We start from the raw sequence: 7,299 nt of genomic DNA, 5'->3' as shown, positions 1-7,299 counted from the left end.
TATGAAGTCCCAAGAATTTATTTTTGCTTTTGTTCCCTTTGGTCAGGAGATGTATCTAGAAAGAAATTGCTACGGCTCATGTCAAAAGCGTTACTGCCTGTGTTCTCAGGGTTTTTATGGTTTCGGGTCTCACATTTAGGTCTTGAATCCATTTTGAATTTATTTTTGTGTATACTGTAAGAAAGTGGTCCAATTTTGCCAAGACCATTTGTGGAAGAGACAGTCTTTTTCTCGTTGGATATCCACTCCTGCTTTGTCGAAGATTAACTGACCATAGAATCGTGGGTTTATTTCCGGGTTTTCTATTCTGTTTGATTGATCTCTGTCTACTTGCATGCCGGTACCATATGGTTTTGATCACTACAGCTTTGTGTTATGAGTTGAAGTCCAGAATTGTGATGCCGCCAGCTTTGTTTTTCTTTTTCAAGATTGCTTTGGCTATTCAGAGCCTTTTAGGATTTTGAGGATTCTTTGTTCTGGTTCTATGAAAAATACTGTTGGTATTTTGACAGGGATTGCCTTAAATGTGTCAATTGCCTTGGGCTGTATAGACATTTAAACAATATTTGTTCTTCCTACCCAGGAGCATGGAAGTTCTTTCCATTTCTTTGTGTTATCTTGAATGTCTTTCATCGGTGTTCTATACTTTTCAGACTCCAGGTCTTTTCGCCTCTTCGGTTAGGTTGTTGTTGAGTAGCTTTACCGCACGGACACAAAAGAACGACAGACCCATGTCAACTAATCACCCGTTCAAAGCACTTGGGCAGAACCCAAAGCAACCCACGTGCCCTTCGGCCAACAAAGCCCAAGAGCAGGCTGGGGGCCTCCGTGTGAAAGTAGCAGATCTTGAGGAAAAGGTGACCCTCCTAGGCCAATGTCAGAGTGCTGGGAGGGAAGACGTGAGACCCAGAGACTTGGAGTGGGGGTAGCTGAGGGTGGGTGCGTGGACAACCTGGAAGTCTCTGGGCCCAGGCTTCCACCCGCCCCCACTCTGTTCTGTTTCCCCGGAGAACTCTGATACATACAGTCTGTTTGGGACGGGTAGGGCGCCCCAGCCCGGCGCCAAGTGATACCCGGCCCACTCCCCACCCCCCACGGCAGCGTCGGTTTCCTGAGCCAGGACCTGGGGTGGCTGGATGCCAGAGCAGCATAGGCACCCGGAGGAACGGACCCCCGGAAACCCCAGATACCCAGACGACCCGACGTGGTGATCAGGACTGGCATCGTCAGTCCTTTGGGTTCTGCTACCCTTTCACAGAAGGGAAGCCATACTTCTTCCCTGGCTGCTTGCTCTGGTGGGAGCCGGACACCGACGTGGACTCGGAGTATCCCGCGATTTCCAATTTTCTTTCTACCTTAGAAAGGGGAGAGGAGCTGGGACAGGGCTGGACAGACGGTCTCTTCCCTGTCACTTCCCTGCTGCACCAGGAGGGAAAGCCTCGGAAGGCAGGGGCCACAGTATTGGAGAAAGGGAGGGTCCTCGAGGGGATACAGAATGGGGGCCCCATGCAGGCCTCCATTCAGGCCCAGAGTCAGTGAGTTTCCACCTTTAGCTGGAAATCCACTCCAAGTACTCTTTCATAGCTCTCCTTCAGCCTTTAGAGCTGAGACTTAAACTCCTAAGCGGTGGGTTCGAGTCCTAGGTTGGGAGCTATGTTATTTTGGCCTGGTTAGCCCTTGCCCAGATCTTTCCAAACTTCAAGGAGGTTCCTAGCAGGGAAACTACTGAGAGAGGCTCTCCCCGCTGTGTGTGCTGTATATGGAACTTCTGTGTAAATGGCAACTTTTTAAAATTACTATATCTATATCTATCTATCTATATATATACACACACACTATATATATATATTTATACTATTTATATTTATACTATATATATTACATATACTATATATTTATACTATATATTATATATACTATATATAATATATAGTATATATATTTATACTATATACAGTATATATATTTATACTATTACTATAACATATATATAGTAATAAATACATAGTATAAATATATATATTATATATATAGTATAAATATACTATATATATAGTATAAATATATATAGTATATATAATATATAGTATAAATAGTATAGTATAAATATATAGTATATATATATATATATATATATATATATATATATATATAAATAAAACATAAAACACGAATGCATCTTGCCTCTGTGAGGTTCCTCCGTGGTCCCTCTGCTGTGCTAGCCTCCCCGGGCCATCCGCATGTTCCACTTTGGAAGAGTTTTAGTTTATATTATACAGACCAGACCCAGTCACCTGTTTCTGTTGTGTCAAGCTGGCTCAACAAAAGTTGCGCCCAACGTGGGGCTCGAACCCACGACCCTGAGATTAAGAGTCTCATGCTCTACCGACTGAGCTAGCCGGGCAGCCATAAGGGGCCACTATTCCACAGGCTGATTGAGGTACTCCAGAACTTTCCTGTTCTAAAATTGGTAAGGACAGTTTCTGGATCCTCTGCGCGCTGCACCCCGGGCAGTGGAACGCAGAATTGGCGGATTGTTTTCAGCCAGGAGCGAGGCCGCCGCCAGGTCACCGTGTGCCGTCCTGTCCTGTCAGTGCGTCTGTGTGGCCCAGTAGCTCAGGGGAGCCGGCAAGTCTGGAGCAAGAGCATGGGACGAGTGTCACTGGAGACGGCCGGTAAGGAGCCCGCTGTGATCCTCGCTTAGGGTGGAGAGCTGCCAGGTTCCAATCACGGAGGCTCCCTCGTTTTGAAACCCTCGGCCCTTTTTAGGGCTGGTGGCAAGGAGCAATCGGGAAGACTTCGGGGCCTCGCCGAGGGGACGAGCCGGGGAAACCCTCTTTCCCAGGTGGGTGCTGGACCCCGTGTTAGAGCAAGAGGAAAGAAAAGTTGGGAGCGTTCGCGCACCTGCAGATGGGAAGAAGTGACCGGCGACCCTGGTTCTGACCCCCGCTTCGGGGTTCCCCAGTTGCGAGGGGCTGAGCCCGGGTCCAGAGGGGGCTCGGCGGAGCACAGGAGCCCCGGGGTCCTTTCCCGAGCGGCTGGAGGCCTGGCGGGGCTGGCCGGCCGAGCCTCATTCGCAGGGTCCCGGACTTGGGTCCCACGTTGGGGGAAATTTCTGGGCTGGGGCCCACGTGAGACATCGCCGTGCTCACCTGGGCCCCGCAGATTCGCTTCTCTGGTGGCTCCGGGCGGGGGGGGGGGGGGCTGGCAGGGGCGGGGCCGTTGTGCTCGGGAGGGGAGGTGGGGAGAGGGTCCGGGGGCCGGCGGGTCCCCCGCTCCCTCCTCGCCCCACCCTCTCCCCTTCCGGAATCGAAACCGAAACCTCGCCCCGCGCACCTTTCCGAGGGACCAAGAAGCCGAGACTTGGTGGGACGGGAGCTCGGAGCCGAGGACACAGGCCTCCAGGGAGAGCCCTCACAACTTGCATCATGGGACGGCTCGTTGGTCTAGGGGTATGATTCTCGCTTTGGGTGCGAGAGGTCCCAGGTTCAAATCCTGGACGAGCCCGTCTTTGTCTTTTCGGAGGGTCACGATGCGTGAAGCCTCAGGAGGTCCGGGATCAGAGAAACCGGTCGCCCTCTCACCTCCCCCCAGGCCAGTCTCACCTGTCATTGAGCAGGAGACCTGGTGTGCGTGCTTGTGCGTGTTTGCACACGCCAGGTAGTCCCCGGATGGGGGGCGAGGACCCGACTGAGTCTGGGCGCCTTCTTCCCTTTTGCCTTGGCGTGTGAAAGGTCTTGTTTGCACACATCTTTTTCTTTCTTGAGGGGCTACCAGAAGGCCCTTCCACAGACAAGGGAAGGAAGGAAACCACAGTGGAAATTGGGCCTGGGGAGGGGCTGGGCCTTAGTGGTGGGGCCATGCGGGGCACATGACGCCTCGGATCCCCATGCGGGTCCCCACAGGCACTTCCGCCACGTTGGAAGAACCGCAGGGTTTCAATAGGTTTTATTACCCCATTCAGGTATGGTGGGACCGGCGCATGCAGCCATTGAAAAATCGGGTTATTCCCTACAGCTCCTGAGAAGGGCACGCCTGGCCCCCGGGCGTGGGGACAGCACAGGGGAGGCACCGGGTAGTCAGGCAGCGCAGGAAGTGAGGAGAACGCGTGGGCAAGAGCCTTTCTCCTGGTTTCGGTGAAGCTGGTTTGAATTAACTTCAGCTGCCTCTGGGACATAGGCGCTGTCCCTAGTTGTCTGTTTCCTGGCCTTGGGGTGATTCTGGAAGGTGCATAGTAACCCCCAGTCTGAGAACCCCATGCAAAAGGCGACGGAGCGGGGGGGGGGGGGGGGGGGGGGGGGCGCTGTGGTCTCCAGTTGGCTTGCGTCAGAAATGCACCCTTTAAGAGTCGTTTGCTAATCTCTAGGCATTGGCTGACCTTGGGAAGGAAAAATCCCGCCAGGGTCAGCAAGGCCCCGGACGTCAAAGTTTCAGAATATAGAAAAGAAGAGACCTGGTTAATAAAGGCAGGGCGGGAGGTTTTGGTGGACATTTCAGCGGCCCCCCAGTCTGGGAAGAGCTTCCCGATCTCAATCAAGTCCGGCCTGGGGATTGTGGCCCGGAGCCCTCACCAGGCGAGCGGCAGTGGGGCCAGGGCCCTCTGCATGTGTAGACCGGTGGGCCTCCCTTTGACCCAGGCAGCCTCTGCTTTCTTCACGCAAGCCCCAGGGCGGTGTGTGCTGGCTGCCCCTTTTATGCCCCCTGTTGCTGGTGTCCCTGAGGGGAGCAGGCCCAGAACCCTTGAAGACTCCCGTCGCTTATGGGGAAACCACTACCACCCCCAGCGGCCCAGTAGCTCCTCCCCCAAATTCTTTTCGGAAACAGCAGCATCCCTCCCTCTGGCCTGCCTTAACCCCTCCTGACTCCAGTGCTCAGGGTCTGCCCCCCACCTTCACACCCAGGCCTGGAGGCAGCTTTGGCCGGGGCTCCGCGGGGAAGGTCCCTGGGGAGGAGGGCACATTCTCTCTTCTGCTTCACGTCCCTGAGGACTCCACACTTTCCTCCTGGCAGTCTTTTCAGGGCATGAACGGAGGCCCCAGCAGATCCCTGTAGGGACGGACCAGAGACGGGCCCGGTGCGCGGCAGACCCAGAGCGCACCTGGACCCCGATGGCCGGATCAGGTCTGGGCCCCGAGGCCAGTGTCCAGGTGTGCTCAGTGGACAAGGGGACGCCTGGACCCTGGTTACGGGCAGCGGTTTCCCCTGAGGGCTCCCCAAATTTCTTAACGTCCTTCCTCATCCTTTCTCCACCTATAGACACTCAGCTTCCATCTGGGTCCGAGCGGGGTGCAGATGCACATCTTGGAGCCTGGGGGCAGAAGGTGACACTTGGGTCAGAGCGGTGGGTCCCTCCAGTGTATGGCTTGGGAGGGGTGGGGCCCCATGGGAGAGAGAACGGTCCCGCTCCAGGGGTGCGGGGTCCAAAACCTGTCCTCAGCTCCACTCCACAGCCCGGCCCTGCGCGTGGTGACAGAAAGGGGGTCTGGGGGAGCTTTCCCAAGCCGATAGCCTCAGTTTCCCATTGGCAGGAAGAGCGGCCACCCCAAAACCCAGACTGGGACTTGCTGCCTTGGAGTCTTAGCGTGTGGCAGTGCTGCCCCCCACCCCCTGCCATTCTCCTGTCCATAGAGACCTGAATCAAACCCTTCTCTGACACCCACAGGAAGTGGGGACAGTTCCTGACCAACAAGCCAGAGCCAGAGGGGTGGCTCCTTGGTCTAGGGCTTTGATTCTCCATTAGGGTGCACGAGGTCCCAGGCCCAAATCCTACCCGAGCCCTGCTTTTGAGAGTGTTTGGCAGTGGGCGCGCTGCAATCACCAGGACGCGTGGACATGCCCCCCCAGGCTGTCACCCTCCCCTACTCATAGTGGTCCGGGGCCCTCTGCCCTGAGCGCCTCCCCACTGAGTGATGATCGTGCCCTGGAGTCCCACGTACACCCTGACCCCCAAAGGGACAACTTAGCCAAAACTTGAGCTTGTCACCACTGCGCAGTGGCATCCTCCGTGGCGTCCCTCGGCCGTGCAGGTGATAGCTGTGGCTCCTTCCCTTGACTAAACCCGAGAGAAAACTGTGACCGTGGTGGTTTTTCTCCTGTAGCCAGGTCCAAATCTCTGAAGAACCGCTTTCTAAGATTGCTTTGCTCAAAGAGGAAGTTGAGGAATAAAGCGGCTGGAGAAGCCGGTGTAAGGAGTGGGTGTCCTTCATCACCTCTGATGGCTTTGGTGCGTCCAAGAGGTTTTACCTAAACTGAATATGCCAGGAATTGCTCAGCGGTCTCTTTCTAAAAGGATACCCAGCATGGGGCTCGAACCCACGACCCTGAGATTAAGAGTCTCATGCGCTACCGACTGAGCTAGCCAGGCAGCTGTAACCAGGGTGCTGCGGCTGAGTTTCTGAATTTGTTGGGCTGCAGACAAGTAAGTCAAAATGGCTAAGCAGTTCAGGTCTTGGGGACAATGGGGACGTGGCCACTTCTGGAGTCCCTCGGGGCACTCTGCGTGTGGGAACTGCTCAGAAAGGGCGGTGTCCCCAGCCTGGCGTGGGGAGCGGGGAGCCGAGTGGTGGAGGCTGAGGGGCCATCCTGACCCTCCCCCCCCCCCCCCCCCCCACAGATAGATGGGCTTGGCGGGCAGCCATAGGGAGCCCTGAGGCGTGGACGGGACTCAGCGGACCCGAGCCAGCTGACCCCGCCACACATGGACAGGCGGCAGGAAATGGGGAGGTGACAGCGGGCCCCGTCCTCCCTCACGTAATCAGACAAACCTGCGAACTTAAAATAATTATTAGACCCACCAGATTCCACTCATTCGCGGGAAAATTCCCATCTATGCTTCCTTTGAATTATCAAAAATCAATTTATTTTTATTAAAAAATTAAAAAAATATATATATTTTGCCCCCAAACCTTCTTGGTCTGCCCTTGGGCAACCCTGAGCTGCTGAATCTGCCCCCACCATGGTCGGCTGCAGGTGGGGGTGGGTGGAGAGTGTGTTGGGAGACCCCAGGATGCTTGCCTCCTGCTCGCTGCCTCCGGATCCAGTCTCCAGGTTTCAGGGCCAAGAGCAAGGTGTCCCTGGACGCAGAGGTTCGGTCCTAGTGTGTCTGCATGCCTGAGCCCCAGGTGGGTTGGGGCTGGGGCAGCCCCCACCGCACCCCCCTCTCCAGAGCAAGGAGGAATTTTAGGTAAACAGTAGGCCGGGAGTAGGACCCAGCAGTTCTCTGCTCGTCCCCCGCCCCAAACTCTGGAGTCGGGGTGGCTCAGCGACTCTGCTGAGGATCCACTGAGATTCCAGGCTCCA

At 55.1% G+C, this 7,299-nt stretch overlaps 3 non-coding genes across 3 annotated transcripts; 1 reads left to right on the top strand and 2 right to left on the bottom strand.

Annotated features, from left to right (window-relative positions):
- Positions 1-2,331: 2,331 nt before the first annotated feature.
- TRNAK-CUU (transfer RNA lysine (anticodon CUU)) lies at positions 2,332-2,404 on the bottom strand. Its single transcript has one exon. It is a non-coding gene; the product is annotated as a tRNA-Lys (tRNA).
- Positions 2,405-3,435: 1,031 nt separating this feature from the next.
- Positions 3,436-3,507, top strand: TRNAP-UGG (transfer RNA proline (anticodon UGG)). Its single transcript has one exon. It is a non-coding gene; the product is annotated as a tRNA-Pro (tRNA).
- Positions 3,508-6,291: 2,784 nt separating this feature from the next.
- TRNAK-CUU (transfer RNA lysine (anticodon CUU)) lies at positions 6,292-6,364 on the bottom strand. The gene has a single exon. It is a non-coding gene; the product is annotated as a tRNA-Lys (tRNA).
- Positions 6,365-7,299: the final 935 nt, after the last annotated feature.

The sequence above is a fragment of the Prionailurus viverrinus genome, chromosome E3 (genome assembly GCF_022837055.1).
Source record: "Prionailurus viverrinus isolate Anna chromosome E3, UM_Priviv_1.0, whole genome shotgun sequence".
NCBI classification, from domain to species: Eukaryota; Metazoa; Chordata; class Mammalia; order Carnivora; family Felidae; genus Prionailurus; species Prionailurus viverrinus.
This window is presented reverse-complemented; position numbering and strand designations above follow the sequence as displayed.